This window comes from Kryptolebias marmoratus, linkage group LG15 (assembly GCF_001649575.2).
Source record: "Kryptolebias marmoratus isolate JLee-2015 linkage group LG15, ASM164957v2, whole genome shotgun sequence".
Classification (NCBI taxonomy): Eukaryota; Metazoa; Chordata; class Actinopteri; order Cyprinodontiformes; family Rivulidae; genus Kryptolebias; species Kryptolebias marmoratus.
The window spans coordinates 17,752,738-17,772,441 of NC_051444.1; the positions used below are offsets into that span (position 1 = coordinate 17,752,738).

General features: G+C 41.4%; 1 protein-coding gene across 3 annotated transcripts in view; it reads left to right on the top strand.

Annotated features, from left to right (window-relative positions):
* Nucleotides 1-3,554: 3,554 nt before the first annotated feature.
* LOC108243330 (A-kinase anchor protein 13) overlaps nucleotides 3,555-19,704 on the top strand; it is a 110,284-nt gene continuing 94,134 nt past the window's right edge. For 2 of the 3 annotated variants that reach the window (XM_017428686.3, XM_037979902.1), the window contains exon 1: nucleotides 3,556-4,068. The gene's annotated coding sequence lies outside the window, so the exon portion shown is untranslated. Of the gene's footprint in view, nucleotides 4,069-19,704 lie in introns of all 3 variants that reach the window. The other variant, XM_037979901.1, reaches the window with a different exon arrangement.

The window sequence follows — 19,704 nt, forward strand, 5'->3', positions numbered from 1 at the left end:
ATTTGCTTGGGAAAAATAAGCTTTGGAGTGATGTTGCTTTAGTCACAGCTGTGGTCCAAACGGCAGATAAGCTGTGCTGCAAATGAAGTGAGACAAATTCGGAGCTGCAAACTAACACTCCAAATGTCTTTAAAATTTTTTTTTTTTTTGCCTGACACACAAAGATAAGTCTGTTCTTATAAATGAGCACCCATAAAGTCAGACATTGGGTTGGCTCAGAAACTTTAAAAAACAAAAGAAAAAAAAAGTCAGGATATGCAGTCATCAAGATTTCTTGTTTAGCTCCTCGGGGACCGCAGTGACAAGAGAATTTGTGATTTCGCCCGGAAGTGTGGGCTCACGCGCTCGCACGGCTCAGCTGAAAACGTTAAGAATGTCTTTCTTTTTATTTACTCATTTGCTGCAGAATAAAAGCTCAGCTGGATTCATGCGTATGAGCATGTGCTGGGAATGACTCTCAACTACAACCACGCCAAATTTATGCACAATACCTGTAAAGTTGACTGAATTATAGCCGTTTTTGTGTTCTCTAAAGTCAGCGGGCTGAGGTGGCCATCTTGAATTGGGTTAGCTCCAAAAGTTAATCAGTTGTAGACGTTCATCCAGTGATTATTTCCTGAAAGTTTCATTAAAACGCATCAAGCTGTTCATGAGATATTTTGCTAACAGACCAACAGAGTTGACTGCGAATATGTAGGGGAAAAAAATCTGCCGCAGTCTGTTAACGCTCAGAATACGTGTTGAGGATCAGTCTCAGCTACTAAGTAACTCACCAGATTTTAGCTCAGTATTTGTCAAGTCAACCGAGTTATGGTCATTTTTGTGTTTGCCAAGCTGAGTTGGCTGTGGCGGCCATCTTGAACACTTGTAACATACAAAGTATTGGGTTTTGCACGGCTTCTTCCCACGTGCAAGTCAAACTTCTTGGGTTACGTTGATCCTGCGAGGCCTGTTTCCAAGTTGTTTCCTTCTGAGGAACCCAGCTGGATTCTGCTTTCGTTCCGTCGTAGGTTTTCATGTGCAGAGAACGTCAAAGTGCATTGTTGGGGACATTGTAATGTGCAAAAAATGTGTTTGTTGCTTCCAGAGATCCTGGTGGGAGACCTTCAGGGAGCCAGCAGAGGGCAGTTTAAGCCACACTGTTTAGTCTGTACTTGCTTCAGTACAGAGTTATGGTGAAACATCAGTGAATCTTCCTGAATTACAACAACCCCCCCGCCACAACAAGTGTGAATACCACTGGCCAATACAAGTGTAAGGATCAGTGGTTGCAGTTTTCAACCTCCGATCGCAACAAAAGCTTTAAAGCCCAAAACACCTCAAGACAAATTACCAACTTCAACAGCTAAACTAAAAAAACACGTTTTCTCACATTAGAGCTGATTGCAATCTAAGCCGTAACCGGCGAGCTCGCTCTTATTGTGTTGTGTGCGCCCTGGTGTCTTATTACATTATATGCGTAATGAGAACAGTGCTTTGAGGATTAAATTCTGAAGTAATACTAAAGCATATTAGTTTCATGTGTGGTCTGCTTCAGTTGTCACCAGAAACACCGGCGGGACAAAGCGTTTAGCTGGTGGAGACAGTTCAGTGGGTTAGGGTTATAGGAACAGTAAATAAAGGCTCGCCGGGTTCGCCGAGGCTGAGATAAAAACTGAACAAAATGTGCAACAAGTTTACAGTTGCGTTTCCACTTTGTCTCGTCCTTATTTGTCCTGGGAAGTGGGATCAGCTGAGGATAGATTTTTGTGGCTTCGAGCTTCGCCTTCAAAACAAAAGCTGACCTCAGACGCGGTCGAGGCAATCTGATGAACATGTCGTTTGGAAAGCTAGTCCTTGTCAGCTTAGGTAAAAAAACAAAACAAAACTCTCACACAGAGTTTGTAAAAGCTGCGACCAAAACAAATGCACCCAAGCTGCCTAAACTTTGAGTAACGTTGGCGCATTCTATGGAAGCCCGTCTCTGCCACTCTGAAGAAAAAAAAAAAAAAAAAAGATCCTCTTACACTACATTCACATTGCAGGCCTTAATGCTCAATTACAATTCTTTGCTCAAATACCACCGTCATCAGACTCCAGCGTGAACAGTTTACAGCAGTGGTCTCCAATCCTGGTCCTCGAGGGCTACTATCCTGCATGTTTTCCTTGTTTCTCTGCTCCAACACACCTGATTTGTATCAATGGGTGATTAACAGGCTTCTGCAGAAGATGAAGAGGTAATTTAACCACTTAATTAGGTGTGTTGGAGCAGGGAAACAAGTAACACATGTAGGATAGTGGCCCTCAAGGACCAGGATCGGAGACCCCTGGTTTACGGCTCTGAAATGGCCTGAATGAGCAAAAGAAGACGTGACGCCATACGTGTTAGCATAAGTGGATCCGTTCTGAAGTTGATGTGCAGCTGGAGACGACAAAATTCTTATCTGACATATTTGTTTCGTCCAAGGTTTACGTTTGATCTCGCCGCTTCACACTGATCCTCCTGACTCCTGAAACTGGAAACTCACGAACTGATGCCATCACACCAGCATCGATACGATCTAAAGATGATGCAACTGGATTTATTCTGCAGTTGAAGACGTACTGAGTTCCAAGCTTTAAACTGCACAATAGTTTTAATATTTGGATCAATCCGCATGCCCCTACTTCAGTGACGTTAAAGTTGGATGAAATGATTCATGACCGTTCAGACTGAGGCCGCTTTGAAAAACACTGGATATGGATCTGATTTAGTACCACGTATGAAAGAGACCTGGGACGGATTTAAAAAAAATCTGATTTGGCACGCTCAAATTGTTGATAAAAACATAAATAAATCAGATATGGGTCACACAGAAAAAGAATCAGACTTGAGCCACTTTTGCCTGAAGTAAATGTTGCCTAAGTTGTTATGACATACCATCTGAAAATTATGATTTAGCATCTTTTAATTAAAATCTCTTTTCTCATATTTAGGACTTAAACTTTAACTTAAAACTGACTTAATATCTTATCGTTATTTAATATCATCTCTTGGTATCTCATAATATCAGGATACTACCTCAGTATTATGAAACAGCATCTCATATTTATGACTTACCATTTCATAATGGTGAGATACTATTTCATCATTATGACTTAGCATCTCAAGTTTATGATTGAGTCTGAAATACTCTTTCAATTATGACTTAGCATCCCAGAATTAGGAGTTTAGGTTTGAGATACAGTCATAAATTTGAGACAGTAAGTCATAATTTCTAGATAATATTTCATTATTATGAGATACTAAATTATATTTATGAGACGCTAAGTCAAAATTGTCACTTTTAGACAACTACGTCATAATTTTGGGGTAATATATTATAATGATGAGAGACTAAGTGTATTTTTTTATAATTTTGAGAAAGTGTTATATAATGTTTTTTTTAAATGAAAGTGGTGTAAATAGGCCTACTTACATTCCTAACTCAACACATTGCTTTACACAAGCATATTTCTAACAATAAAAGCACAAACAGTTAAGATTTGTGTGTTTTATTGTGAAAAGCTCGCACAGGATGTTAACCTCACGCTGCCTCAGTCCTCACAGCGGTGATCAACAACTGTGACATTGTTCTCGCCTTTTTTTCTTTTTTTCTGACAGTCACAATTTCATCCGAACTCGGTTCATGGTTTTGATACATATTTAAAAAGCAACCCAGGTCAGGTTAGGCTGCTGTAACCCCCATGTTAGTGAACTTTTTTTTTGTTGCTCTCTGGTCTGAAACTGAACTCCGAGCAGCGCCTGCAAAGATCCTGTCCTCGGGCAGACTCCTCCCTGTGAGTTGTCCTGGGAAACACTAACAACTGGGTTAGAAAGTCACCGGAGTGTCCTCCCTGTTCTTCAAACAAAACACGCACGGGCAGGGGGAAGGAAAGGAAAGGAAAGCAACTCCATACTCCGAGCTGACCGTCGACCTTCTTCGCAGAACTTTTTATTTTTCTTTTATTTTGTGGAGCGGGACTCGGGAGCCAAACTCCGCCGGGGAAGGGTTTGATTATGTGTCCAGAAGCTGCTGCCTCTTCTCGCTGAGCTCCGGCTGCCCCGAGGTAAGAGCCAAGAAAGTGTGACTATAAACGCACTTGTTGTCGCTCTTTTGGTGCGTGTTTTATTTATTTATTTATTTATTTATTGCGTCGAGAGGAGGTGTCGAAAAGCGCTTGCCGAGCGCCGGGTTTGAACTTGTTGCTCGGTAGCCATGACATCCTCCCTCTGAGCCTGGTCTGCTGGGCCCCTGAGAGAGAGAGACAGAGACAGAGACAGAGAGGACTTCTCACGTTTCTGGGAGCTCAAAACACGACGAAGAAGAACAGGAAAAGAAAGAAGCTGAATTACACCGTGCAAGTGAGGCAGAGGAAAAGTTTTGCTTGTGTCGCGCAGAGCCAGCAGAGAAAGGAAAGGCCATTAAAGTAGTTTTATGAGGCTCTAGAAGGCATGCTGCATTATTAAGTATAATCTATGAACCCCCCCTCCCCCTTTAGAGTTGAAGCTCAGCTGTGTTTATCAAGTCACATTGTGGGAAATATGGAAAAAAAAAAAGTTTCTTTCTGATAATGGTGTGACATTGTCGTAATTGTGATGATCTAGATGAGCACCAACCCTGGCCTCAGCAGCTCACACTGCTGAGAAGCACTGAGATGATCATGACGCCATTTATGGGAAGCACGAGCATGTTTCAGATCACATTTATGCCTCTTTTTGTCGTTTAAGGAAGTCCAGCTGCAAGACTTGTTCTCACTTCATGTTTCATAGCTGGTGATTTTGGATTGCAGATGTGCGAGAGAAACAAAACAGCAACAACAACAACAACACTTTGTTGATTCATTCTGATTGACCTTGTCCACTTGAACGTGTTCAAAGGCTTCCACGTGAAGTTCACAACACAAACCTGGGTGTTAACCAGCACTGCGAGGTTTGTGATCAGAAGCTGCAGCACTAAACTGACATGAATACTGTCAGTACCTTTCGCCACCCGTGACAGCGACGTCGCTGACTCGTCGTTCGAGTATGCAGGTCAAATATTCGCCATCATCGTGTTATAGTCAAAAGAGGTGATGCGGGGGTAAGGAGGAAACAGATTTGTTTTGCCTTTATCCTGGAATGCCTTAGAACAAGGGTGTGTTACTTAGGCAGTATCGCTTCAGCTTCTCTTGTAGCTAAATTTTAACTTTTCTGCGTTGAAGGGAAATCCGTTTAAGCTGGATGAGTTAAGGAGGGGTGGGGTTTCGGCGCATTGCTCATCAGCGCTTTGGGTAAAGGGTCAGCTGAACAGGAAGGTCTCATACTGACCCTGTTCATTTATAGACAAAAAACCCCTCAGGGAATTCCGGAACTACCTATTACTCTGGTCTTTGTCCAGGATCTCGTTGTTTTGGTCATGATCCGAACCTCCCAACCATGGGTGAGGGTTGGAACGTAGGTGGACCAGTAAATCGAGAGTTTAGCCTTTTGACTCAAATCTTTCTTTGCCATAACCGATCGAAGCTACTGACAACAAGGCCCCAATCCGCCGCTCCGTCTCCCGCTCCGTCCTACCGTCACTCGTAAAGAAGACTCCCAGATACTCGAGTCAGAGACTCATTCCCGACCCGGAGGCAAGCATTCCACCCGCTTCTGGTCGACTATGCACTTGTGTGTTTTGATAATTTGAAACAAGTGGTTTTGAAAGCATCTCATTCGAAAGCTCCAAGCTGCCGTTTATGTGCCGAAACGACAGCATTTATCCTCGAAACGTTAAAACTTCGGATCAGAGAAGTTGCAGTAGTTTATATGGAGTTTAAACTGTTTCACACCACTCCTCTGAAAATGAGATGACGCCGCTTTTGTAACTCGAGCTGGTGTTTTTTAACCAGTGTGTCAGGAAGGGAACGCTTAGACCACAGTTCCATCGAACAAAAGCTCCTCTCCAAGCAAAATTTAGCCTTAATCACGAGGCCGTCCAAAGCAAAAAAATGTGCGTCTAGCCGAGGTACTGAAGACGAATGAAAGAGGAGATGGCCTCCCATTTTGAGGGCTGTAAATTTCCATGAGGATTCTGCTGGCTCCAAGCTGAACCCAGCCAATTTCTCATCTTTGCAAACCCCCTAATTTAATGATGATGGAGGATACACACTGTGTCGGCCTTATAATTACCCTATATTTACTATAGAATGGAAGCATTAGGGGCAAGACTTACAGGTACTGGCTCATCCCAAAGCTCAGTCTCATGACGACGTTCTGCTTTGCCTGGGAGGGCGACCGCTGAATTCCCTGCTGATATTCTCAAATAAAGCCTTGACTTAGTTTTTTCTTTGGCCTGGAATCACGGGAATCCTCTCAGCGTGTCAGACAGCAGCCGACCTTATTGTTCTAAAACAGCAGCCGTCACCACGGCTCGTCCCGGCCTTTGGCCCAGGAGTAGTGTTTTCATTTCTCGAAGGAACACATCAAGCTGACTGCGTTGTTAATTTCGCCCGTGGCGACACAACGACGCGTCAGCATCTCTGCAGCTTCCTGCAAAGACGGGGCGATTTCTCAACGTTTGCCTTGACATTAATTATTTGCAACTTTCTTGCGCCAGAATCCTGCATTGTGGGAGTTTGCGACACGTAACAGCATCGGCCTCGAGTGGCCTCACAAGCAGCGAGAGTGTTTAGGTTTGATTTTTTTTGCCGTTTGGGGAGCAAGTCTTGTTCTGGTAAGCTTCAGAAACTCACTTTCAATCTTCACGTGATGTTCGTAACAGAATATGTGCAGCTATACGTCGTATGGATGCAAGCTGCGACTAGTTTCAACCTATGAACAAAAACAATGAGCCTGAGATGGTGCTAAAAAAAACTGTTTCTGTTGACCAAAAGTGCTAAAAGCTCAGTGCCTGTGCTCTCACTCGCCCCTTTTCTGGAAACGTTGCTTCTTTAAGAAAGTTAAGAGCATGTGTGTCATTGTGTCGCTCTTTTTTTTTAAAGACCTTTTTATAACATGAGGCATTTTCTAAAAGGAAAAGCACAACACTTAGTGTTCTTTAGCAGCTGTTGCAGCTCCCGTTTTCAGACACAAAAAATATTTTTTGCCATTCAGTGTCTGCATTATTCGACAACAATGGGGAGGTGAAATTATAGTGAAAGTGCCCTAATGGAGAACCTTAAAACGTAATACTTTTTCAAAAGACTTGTTTTATTTATTGAAATTTTTTGGAAGTTTCACTTTATGGCATTTTTCTGCAAATGAATGTGACTAATCCAGTTCCCGTCCACTCCTCAAAAATACAACAATAAAAATTCACTCCACCATCCTCGTACAACTGTGCTTTTTTTATTTTACAGTCCAAAATTATAAATTTGGAAGAGCTTCTGTCGACCACGTTGCTTTCAGGAGCGCTTATGTGACTGACAGACACGAGGGGCGAGCGCAAGACTTCGTGTTACTTCCACGTTTCATTCTAAGTGATCAGATTACATGGAAGTCTCGCCAGAAACTCAGCATGACCGCTGTTTTTATTTCACTTTACTAATTATTTCACCAGATACCGACATTGTTTAAAAAAAAAAAAATCAGAATTTACAAAATACACCTCGGAAAATGACTTGCCTGTGTGCTACCCCATAGGCATACGGTCTTAAATACAAGTAGTTTGAATTTATATGGCTTTATTTGTTGTCAGACGACACGAAGCACAGAACAAAGAAAAGAAAAGAGATCTGTCGATTATCTGGCTGTAGTAGGATTGCGTTTACCTGACCAGAGAAAAGAAAGAAAGGAAGCAAACAGATGTAGAAGTTTGACAAAGAGGCGGCGGAGTTTATGTTAAACAGAAGCACGGGAGACTTCATAGAAACGGAGCAGCATAGCGAAATGATTAGCTTGGCTTTATTTTTTGAGTTCTGTTTAGAATAGCTTCACTGCTTCACTTATCAAACAGATGTTATCTCACTCTGGCATCAGCAGCCAGACTGCATTTTGCAGTGCACGAGAAGTGCTAGTTAATGCTTTAATGTCTAATAAACGGTCAGAAACCTTTTAACAGGCACACTAAACTAGCCGCAGTAAACCTGCGTTTTTGAGATATTTTTTTGCATATTTATTTGCATATTTATTTGCGATGAGAGATTGACAGCTGAAGTAGCTTGTTCAAAACCGGTTCTTGTCTGCAACTATTGTAAAAAAAAAAAAATCAAATCAAATCAATTCTGAAACTTCACACAAACTATAAAAAGCTCAAAGGACTGAAAGAGGACTTTTTTTTTGTATGAGAAATCAGGGCAGCTGAGGACAAACATTCTATGCTGTTTTCATTTATTTAATTTATGTTTATTTTGGCATGGGGGTGGAAAACAGCGATCTGTTTTTCCTTTCCCTCTGACAAAATATGTATTTGATACACATCACAATCTACTAGATTATAAAAATAAAAACACAGCAGCAGTGGAAGAAAACCTACAGTGTCAAAAGCAAAAGTAAGAACGTCGGAGCATATAATTGTACAATCTTTAATAATTTAGCCCTCGGGCTTGGTGCAGGTTGGTACACGTCCCTGCTTGTGCTACAGTTGATAGAAGGCTTGCTGTGAATGTACACTGACAAAAATACAGGTTAGGCATCCAGACAGAGTGGTGAAAATGGAATGAAGCTGCGTGTGTTGGAAAGCGTGCTGCACTGCGGGTATTTACATTATCAGTTAAAATTGATAATTAGAGCTGGCAGTACAGACGACACACTGCAGGTTCAATGTCAGTAGGGTGTGGCACACCTTCAAGCCTCGATACAAGCAGTGATTCCATCCTGAATGGAGTCGTACGGCCAACGTATCCTCTTCTGCGGCAAATCGCCAGTGGCTGTCCTAAGAGGCTCTCGAGAGCTGGCAGATTGGCACTAGACCGGAGCTGGTGTCTGAGCTGATCCCACACATGTTCGGTTGGTCAAAGGTCAGGGGATCTGACTAGCCGCAGCGGCCTCAACATGACACAGGTTGTTGAAACTTACGCCGTGTGTAGATTTGGCATCGACTCTTTGAGAGACTGTACCGGTTTGCTGTCTCGGGTCGGTTAAGATATGCAGAGGCAGGGTGTCACTGAAGCAGCGCTGTGCTATCGGGGTCCTCTGAACCACAACCAGAGGTGACCTGAAGTCCTACCCTATGGCTCACGTGTCTCTACACAACATCAGCAGTATCGATCGTCTCCTGTCAGTGCCACCATATGTGATGGTAAACCGTGATAATGCAGAACTGAGATTCATTGCTGAGCGTGATCCAACACCACTCGCCATCAATATGTGCTTCCCGGTCAGAGCATCACTTCAAATACAGCCATCTTGGCTCTGGTGATGAGGCCAACCTGCACATGGGAGGGTGAACTAGTCCAGAGATCATGGTCCTATCTGGTCCTATAACATAGTCCAGCTGAAGTGATGTAGTTGGGGATGATGTGGGGGGTTGTAGAGAGACCAGTACCTGTGTCAGGAAGGCAGGACCAAATGCCATAGGGATCTGTAATGGTTGGCACTCAGGACAGCGATCCTTTGTTGGTGTGGTCTGTTTTGGGCAATGAAAATTCTTATATGTGTTGGTGTCCTCGTGAACCCACTGGTTTCCACATAGGGGCCACCGTGACATCAGTACACCTCACAGACTACGTTCAGAGCACGTCTTCGTCTCAACTTTGCGTTTTTTTTTCTTTCAACAAAACATGTTTGACTTACTAAAATCCCTAAGCTTTCCTAGAATGAAATGAAGAAAGAATAAACGGGTAAATGTGAGTCTACAAACACACAGCCCAGAATACGACGGCGCTTAGTGGAGCTTGTTTGTTTAGGGGGCCACGAGAGGTGCAGTCACACCATGGGCAGCGAGCGGACACCTGACCTGTGGCCTGCAAGCTCCGCCTCTCCCCTCTGACATCAGGGCTTTGATCAGCCTCCTGTCTGTGTTAGCACAAAGCCATTTTTAGCTCAGTGTAATCATTGCAGAGAGAGCTCGCATGCCTACCGAGGATACCTGGCTAGTATAAACACACCTGCTCTGTGATGGGCTTAAAATGAATTCCGTGTTCACCTGAAGAGGCCTGCACACAACCGGCATCATCAAATAGCCGGTAGGTAAGGTTTCAGTTGATGCCCTCATATATGGCTTAGTTAGCTGAGACAAAGACTTAGAAAATATTTAATCTGCAAATTAAGGTTGTAGGTTGTGGTCTTAGCTGTTTGTTTTTTTATATGAGGCTGATCTGGAGAGCTGTAGATTGATAACTTGTTTTTGTCAGTCGTCAATTTATAGTCTTTATTGCCGCTCGCTTAGTAACGTCTTGCCAGTAATACCACAGTGTTGCTGTAATTAGTGTTTCCTTTCTGTTTATTTGAAGAAACAGGTTTCATATCTCTACTCACCTACTTAAGAAGCATTTCATTTTAAAGCTGAGAATTATCATTTTTATTGGATATAAGAATACAAGTTGCTGTCAAAGGTGTGTTTCATAAATTGTTGTATATGGGAGGATTGTAAAGTCCAAAATCCACTGACAAACATGTTTGTTTGAGAATTAGATTGCATTCATGTTCATGTTATGGGTTAATTAGAGCTGTATGTGCTTTATTTAGCTTAACACAGCTTGAACTAGTTTTTAGAACAGTTTCATGTTTGAAAATGTTTTAAAAACCAGATTATTGATAAACAAAATCAACAAATTCAGGTTTGAAAAGTGTCTTTTTTTGTTGTTGTTTAAGTATCACCTGAAGGTTGTAAAACTCGTTGGCGTGAACTGAGAGAGGTCGAGAGTTTATCAAAGGGTAAACACGCACAATCACTTGGAAATTTGGTGGGAGTTTAGAGGTTTGGATTGACCAAAACTTGTCTTCGCCTCGCTTTGCCGTATAAGGTTTTCTGTTCACGTAGTTGCCGTAGAAAATGTCGGGGCTAACATAATTTTTGTTGCTTCCGTATTGTTGCTTACATTCATTTGCTATCAAAATCAACATCTTGTGCAGTAGATCACACATTGTTTATTCCTGCATTTAGAATAAAAATAATTCCTTAAAACCTGCCGTAAAGTGGAGGTTTGTGTTTCCCGGGTTCAACCTTTTACTTCCTAAACTGTTTCTTTCTAAAACTTTCTCCTGCTTGTCTTGCGATGCTATTGTTTTTTTTCTCTCTCCTCATTTCTCTCTTTTTCAATGTCTGTTGGTCATACCACACACCGTGGTTGAGAGCAAAAATGACAGTGATTTGACTGTAAAATGTCATATCTTGGAACATTTTGAAACATTTGGTACCTTTGTTTCCCTGTCAAAGACTAAACTCTGAGTTCAAAGTGCAGATGAATTCAAGGAATTGAAGTCTCCCTGTTTTATTGATGTTTTCAAAAACGGGAAGAAAAAAACCTGAAAATGTTTTTTTCTTTTTTTTAAGTTTAGTTTATATCATCTGATTCCCTGTGGTTTCGCTGAGTGTTGAGCTATTCCTTTAAAGGCTTTGTGGTGTGGAAACAGAGGAGGAGGAGGGTGGCTGGGGTGGGGTGGGGGGTGGTGGCATGAAATCTGGGGCAGAGAGTTGATCAAGGCCCAGGCCCCGATTACAGGCCGGCCCCTAGTGTGTGCCTCACAATAAGATAATGCTATCTAGACCCGCAGGTATTTGGTTTCAGTGGAGAGGGTAATAACTGTCACCGAACACTGAAGGAGACCTTTCATCCCCGGGCCTTGTGTTGTCAGCCAGCGTTTGTGTGCAGTCTTCGCACAGAGGCGGCTTTTGTGTTGGAGGATGAGGTCGTGTCACCGCGATGGCCCCGTATCTGTTCGGAGCCACAGACAATAGGCAGATTTGATTAAACCAAACAGCCGTGGCTATCTAAACGGTAGCCAACACGGTGTGTCCAAATTGTTGAGGAGGTGACGTCGTTCTGCCTTATTTAGCTGAGCCTGAGGACGGGCGCTAATAGTGGACTGTAAAAAGGTTCAGACAAGATTTCAACACAAAGCAGACACGGTTTACACGTTTTCTCCTTTTTATTTGTTTATTTTTTTGGTGTGCAGTCCTTTATCAACATCCTGTTGTAATGGTAGACCAGTGTCATGTTGCCTGACAGAGTATGAGGGGTTAAACAAATGTCGGGACGCAAACATCCAACCTTCACGGAGCCCCAGCCATCTCTACTCATGGCACTTTTCAAGGCTTCACTTTTGCAAATATGACATATTCATCCTGGAAACTTGCAGCAGGCAATGCATTCTTCGCAAGTGATACCAGCGCCTTGTGGGATGACTCAGGCGTCATTCATGGCTGGAATGAAACTCTTATTTGGAATGAGATGGCAAACTAACTACATCGAGTCATTCAGCTAAAAAAAGCTCTGTGTTTCTACTGTTCACTCTGTTTAGCACCATTTGATTTAATATTTACCTCAAGCTGTAAAGCTTCCAAATCTTCATTAGATTTTAAAACAGAAGATGGTAATAAATGAATAGTAATGAATAAAGAACCGTTAGCTGTTTTTAAATGTTTAAACTGTTGTAAAATTACTTGACCGTGTCATTTGCGGTCCCCACCACACAGGGATGCTGTCTTTCCAAAACAATTTTTCCCCATAAACACTGCACTTTTTCTAGAAATGCTTTTATCCACAAGAACACAGACAAATTGACCCAAATGCTGTAGCAACTATGCCATTTCTGTGTGTGTGTTGCTGTAACGCTGCCGTGAAAATACACCAAGAACAGGAAAGAAGACATGGAGCAGAAGCCCGAAACTGCAGCATAAGAAGGAAAAAGATGGGTGTTGAATAAAAGCCAAATACGTTTTGTGGACTGATGACAAAGTGGAACTTCTCCTTTGTGTTGCGTCAGACTATTGTTGACTGGAAGTCGTGTCAGTCCAGATCCTCGGACCTAATGAACGTTTTCAGGTAGAGTATCCAGTGAGGGACAGCTTCAGTGAGGGGAAGAGTTCATTGAACTGTCAACAGTACTAAAGTAATACATATCATTCATATCATTCAGTGTAATAATGAGGGGTTTTGCGTTGCTCCATTTAAGTCAGTGTTGTTCATCAGTCTTGTCTCCTATTTAAGTAATACAGCTTACAACCATTTTGCTGTCGTTGAGCAACTGGCTTTTGCAAACACAAATGCAAGCCTAAAGTATGTCATCACTGCCATTACGTCTGTCACGCTTCAGTTCGTAGCTCAGATTGGAGGTGGGGCTGTGACATCATCGTTTAGGCTGTCCACACGAGAACGCAACAGAGGCGTTTCCAGATTTTTTTACTCTAGAACCCAGTTTTAAAAAATATAGTTTTTGGGGCTCCTGAAACTCCCTTTTTGTGTGGATGCAAGGCTGAAACGATAAAACGACAAGAGACACCTGTTAAATGAAAAGCGTTTAAGGTGTTTACCTCGTGAAACTGGTAAAGAATAAATGTGCCAAGCTTTCGTCAAAGCAAAAGGTGCCTGCTTATTAGAAAACAGAATTTAACCGTTTTTGACCTCATGATTCCATGTGATATTTCATAGTTTAATTGAATATATTTAAGAAAAATATTTTCATATATGCAAGTGAGTTAGATCCCTAATCTATCACCCATCATTGTTTGTAATGTTTATTTTGGAATATTCAGAATCAGTTCATATGTCCTAAAATTGTGCGTCTCTTTAGGCTTCCTTACTAATTATATTTTGATGATGTTGATGAAGCACCAGGATACAAGGTGATTGCCATTTTTAATTTCAGAATTGGTATTTTAAATAACTGTAGGCAGCAATTAATTATGTGGGAAACACAGCCAGTCCTGTTTTCAGTTTGGGTGGGGTTGAGCTTAACAGGCTCACATCATCCAACATCATTCAGCTATTAATCCAACACATTACAAAACCCTGAGTGAGAACAAATCCCTTTTTACGTTAACAGCCTGTGTGGGCTAATACTCCATTAAGATTAGGATGGAAGATTTTAATATTTGCACTAAAATATGCAAGAGGCACCAAACTTCTGCTTCATTTCGCTGATTGACTCCGTGTCTTTTGAAAATGAACGGTGCGTTTCAAAAGAACATGGCTGATTGAACATGGTATCCGGGTCGAGTTGTTTTCGTTTAGTTATTATTAAAGGGGGTTACATAGGCGAGGCACATTCTGACTATCCCAGAGACGTAACTCTGGCCCCCTGTTGCCTTGAGGTTGGGACTAGTTTGAGCTTTTGCCCTTTTTTACTTGTCTTCTACATAATGACAGCACTTTATGCCGAGCCAAATTAAAAGGGCTTCATGAAAAATCCGCCACAGGTAACTGTTGTCCCCCATAACACGGATCCACACTGACATTCCTCAAGCTAATTAATGGCCAATGGGAGGTTTTTGACCCAGAAAACCTGCAGTATGAGACTTTGAGGTTACTCAACACTTGCTCAGACTTTTACATTGCTTATTGTGTTCATAAAGCTCGAATGATGTGACTTGTTTTAAATGAAAGATCCAGACTGATATGTGTTGAAGTTTTTTTCTTTTTTTTGCCCACAAAATGCCTGTACTTGTTTTCAAAAGGTATGCAGCCTCCTTTATGTCTCTTGCTCAATAGTCGTTTTTGAGATGATGCATTATTTATCACATTTTTTAAATACTCTATATGTTTTGTTTTTTTTAATTTCATCTCCCCTTTAAGTCTTGCTAACAGCTGAGTGGTTGTAAAGATGTCCGTTGCATTTTTAAGGGCATTTTTCAATAATTAAGTGCGCTCTTTAGCAGTGATCAACCATATTAAACACAAGAGGACTCAGCAATGAATATATTAAAAGTATGTTAGCATAATGTCATGCATTTATATCTGAGGGAAGGGAATCATCTGCAGCTAAAATCCCTGTCTAACCAATTTCAATTAGTTTTTCTGTACTTAGACTGTGTGTTTGTGTTAAATCTGTATGGATAGGCCTTCTGAGGGTTTTGCACAGTTGTATTAAATGTCAAACCACTCAAATTTCTTCTATTAAAGCAGCTTTCTGTTAAAATCCTAATGTTTTTTATTGATCTCTTAGCAACTGATAGGACTTTAGTAGAATTTTGGCTTTTATTTACCGCAAACATTAAAACTCAGATGCGGTAAGACTACAGGAAGTTTCAGAGGGTTTTTAAAAAAAAAACCCCTCTCTGACTGTCATGTGCCTTACAGTAAGGTCTGGATTACAGACTGTTTACACTACCACCAATATAAAGTTTACAGGGTTCTAACGAGGTCTAATCTGGAGTAATCTGGTGGATTTCAAGAAAGTTGGACTTTTAAGGCAATTACATGCCACAAATGGGTTTTCCTGTTGATTTCATCTAATACCCATATGACCTTTAAGCAAATATATCTACAATTTTATTTGTCTGTAAACAATTGAGCAAATTTAAAGAATCTGAAACTAAATCTGATTGTTGTAACCGAACTAGTGTTACTTTTTGTTGAATGTATGTTTCCTAGGAAGAATTATTGTATCATTTGCCTGATTTGTGCTCATATGGATATGAATCCCTTTCCACAGGCAACACAGTGGCTGAGGAGCTGTCAAATATTAACCAATAAACAGCTGAAGAGTGTTTGGTGCATGTAGCCGTGTAAGGAAATCCTGAGTTCATTATTGGGGAGGGTGTAGGAGACAGTCCGATTAATGACTTGTGAAGCTAATCCTGTTCATCCTCCCATTCATGCTGCAGTCACATGGCTGTTATGGCTTATTTTGATAACCAAGGGACCTGTGGAGGCCATAACAGGCCTCTATCACCTCTTCTGTCGACATCGAGGGGCTTTGTCTGCTGATTGAGGCTTTTGTCTCTTGATGCATTGGTCCATTTGTGACAGCTCTGCACTTGAAGGTGACGGATGCCCTGTGTCTTTGCAGCTTTCTGCAGCAGTGGAGAAAAATTGTGTTATACTGGCAGTTCAAAGGCAGTTTCAGCCCTAATGGAGACTCTTAAGAAGCTTGGCTGAAGGCTGGCTGCACCCAGTGTTTAAGATGGAGTTAATGGCTTGTGTAATCTCTAGAAGCAGGTGTTGGGTGGCTGTAGGGTGAGCTTAGGGGATGTTATTTCTCAAGGTTCTTCTATTACCAAAGAAAGACTTGAAACTCCGTTTTTTCCCCTTTAAATGTCTTTTCCTTTGGTATTTATGTTTCTTTTATATTGTGAAAATCATATTGCCTCGGAAAGAAAGATGCTTTATTGAAAAGTTTGGTGGTGTTTTTTTTGTCAATTGTGGTTTTAGTACCAGTTTATTTTTTTGTCCAAAGAGTTTCTCTAACGCCCCTTCCTGTCTAGATGGCGTGCGAGCCTGGATTGTGAAATTAGTAGGAGGACTGATGTTTTCTTGTTTCACTTTCAGCAATATAGAAGCTATTATTTGACATGTAACTTGACATCAAAATCCAGGTATTACCCACAACAGCAGAATATCCTGTAGCAGTAAATTGCCTTGAACTTGCTCACCCCCCTTGGTAGCTTTATGTGGCACAAACTGTGTATTCAGCGCAAAGCGTTTTCATAATTTCCTTCAACAGGAATTGAATTCAGAAATGGCCCCAGATGTACGGTTATTTTTGAAGTCCCCTGTGTTTTATATGAATGCTTGTCGTTGCCCAAGAGGAACTGTTAGACCGGATGAAACTGTCACACCCACGACATGGCATGACTACAAGCTGAAAGGAGGAAAAGATGTCGATGTAACTCTGGCGAGCAGATATCAAACAAGCATTCAGGAATATGTTTACATAACAACACAGAATCAAGGGGCTCCCTGTCCTTCAGCTGAAAGAGTCTGTTATAAACATGGATTTAGAGAAATTTTGCTCAGCTGTTGCCTCCTTTTCTTCATTAGTGCAATTTGTTTTAATTTTTACCTAATCCCACCTGTTTTACCAACTCCTGAAAATTAAGAAGTGGAGGTTTTAAATTGAAGTTGACTCAGCTCTTTTTCTAACGCCTTCACTGCCCTTTTAGCCACATTCACTTGAGACTTTGTCTCCTTATCTTAACAAAACTGGTACAAGTCCATCAGCTGTTTTTTTTTTTTTTTTTTTTGCGTATCTTTGCCATGTACTCAAGTTCTGTGTGCAAACGTGTCTACATCTGGCATACATTTGGTAGCCAAAGATCCTGATGATCTGGTTGATTAGTAACACATTGTAAAAATCAGAGAGTACAGTGTGTACAATCAGCTCTTACAGCAGTCTAAATGCAACTTGAGGCTACTTTGAAGCTGCTACTCCAGTGAGTCAGTTTGTATTTGTTATAGGCAAAGGTCTTTACAGTTCACTTCAGTAAATAAAATAAAAATTGCCCCAAATGTGTTTGTTTTACATATTTTCACAGTCAGCCTCCTTCGCTGTGATTGACACCTAATTTTAGATTATTGGCTGTGTCTACAGTATGTCCACAAGCAGCTAACAGGAGCTCAAGATGGAAAAAACTAAAATAAAACAAAGTTTTAGCTTGATCAGTGCACAGAGCCAGCTGTAAATAAGCTTGCTGAGGACCATTTTGTCAATAAAACTCACAGATATGCACGAGTAGATGAGCAGCAGGAAAACCCCCATATACAGCAAAATGCCCCTATGGCTCTAATGCACCTATTGAGGCAGTGAAGTTTGAGAATGAATTATCAGACAAAGAAATGTTTCTGTGGATTGTGTGGTGCTGTTTTTGAAGCACATCAGGTAATAGTTTTGAAAAAGACATTTTTTTTTGTGTTGATGACATCATATTTAGATTTGGACTCCTTTAAGGCATCAAGTTATGGTTTTCTAAGGTAAAATTGCTCTACTGTTTTCATCTTCAAGTAACAGTTTACAAAGAAAAAAAAAGATCCGATGGCTGCTTTCCTTTTATATATCTGTTCTTCTGTATAATTAACAGAGAGATTATGACTACTTTGGGGAAGGAAAAAAAAAGCTTTGGTCAATTTATTTTTGGCATGCACTTGATAGGCATTTTAGCCTAACTTTTCCTAAAATGGACAAAGTTTTATTCGGTATAATATCTTTATAGGAGCAGTGTTCCTAACCCGTGCATCAGTTGGCATTTAGGGACATTTCTGAAAATTTACTTAAAAAGACAATGTGACTATGTCTGTTTGACAGTACATAGGTTATTCTGAGTTGCAAGACATTTTTGTTATTTTAAACTGGCCGGGACGTTTATTTTGACAGTCACACCCAAGAGGAAGTAGAGGAATTGCAATCTTAATGGAGGGACGTGTCCAGAACAAGCAGTGGGGCAATTCCATCCAGATATGATGCAGTAAAACTGAGTCTGTTTCCTTTTGTTGTATCAGGAAATAAAAAAACTTCTGGAACATTATCGAGAGCAGGTAGGTAATTACATGCCCACCTGGTGGCCTGGTGCTTGTTTATAAAGTGAAATCTGTCAAAGGTCCTGCAAACTAATAATGTGTTTCTTGCTCAAGTGTTGAATTATGATGCTCCAGTTCCACCTCCACACTCTGTACAACTCTCGCTCTCACCTAAATATTTATCAGCTGAACTCTTTAGCTTTTTTATTACCGTTTAATTCACTCACTCGCTGTTTCCCTTCTGTGTGTGACTCAGCGTTTTTGGTCGATTGATTTAGTATTTATTTTAAAATGTCGCACATGCATTCAGCAGACACGACCGGCTAAAACGTTAGAAGAGCCTTTGTAGGTGTTCCGTTTGACGTGCTGAGGTAGATTAACCTCTGACTGTTTTGGGAATGTCAGAACTCTTTCCTCTCCTTTAAGAAGTGTGAAGAAGTGGCCATTACAGTGACAGCCTGAGCTGTTGTGTGCTGCTGCCAGGTGCGAATATGTCGAGAATGTAAAGCAGAATGGAGCTGATAAAGGGCACACAAGCCTTGTTTGGATGAATAAATGTTATCAGCTCCGCTCTCAGGAGTGAATACTGTGAATGTGGCAATGCACCTTCAGAATATTTTCTCATAGTGCCGTGAGCTAGATCATTTTGTGGTCTCTGAGACACCATTGAAGTGAAATAACAAAGAACATCTCATATTCTGTGGAGGAGTCTAGAGAATCAGCACATGACAAAGGTCCAAAATATAAAGCATTAAAAGAAGCAGTGGATGTGTTGGCGACATGGTGTGAGTCTTAAAAGTCAGAGTTGTGCGTGTAATGAGGAAGCTGGTCCCTGGCCCAGTGCACTTAAGGCAAGAGGATTAGACTCTAGAGTATTATTAGAGCTACTGATTATCCCCTTACCTGATCCGCCTAATTCTAGCTCGGCCCTGTATATTTAGCAGAAAATTGGAAAAATGTTTGGAATGGACTGCAGAAAGTGAATTGGCTGTGCTGTGCTTCGGCGCTCCGTCGACTCCGACATTGACTCTTTTGGAGCTCTCTGCTGAACTCATTAGGTCCTGGCTTTTTGTCGCCGCCTCCCACGCTGTGGGGTTGATGTGATTAATGCACCGCTAACCACTGAGGCCAGAAGCAAGGACTTGTTTTAGTGCCAGGGAACAGCAAACAAGCGAAAATTGTCTCTGCAAATAACAGGGGAGGATGCAGAGTCCTCTCTGACCAGTCCCTTGACTCCTGGATGTAAGCAAGAGGGCCAATATCGCTTCAAGAAAGTTCAGCAAAAAGGTTTCCAATCCATTTGTGCTCAAGTATATAGCTGTAACACCTTGGTTTTCATGTAATTACACACCCGCTGCCTTTGACCTTGTGTTCAGAAATTGGCTTTAGGACCTACTTTCCAGACCG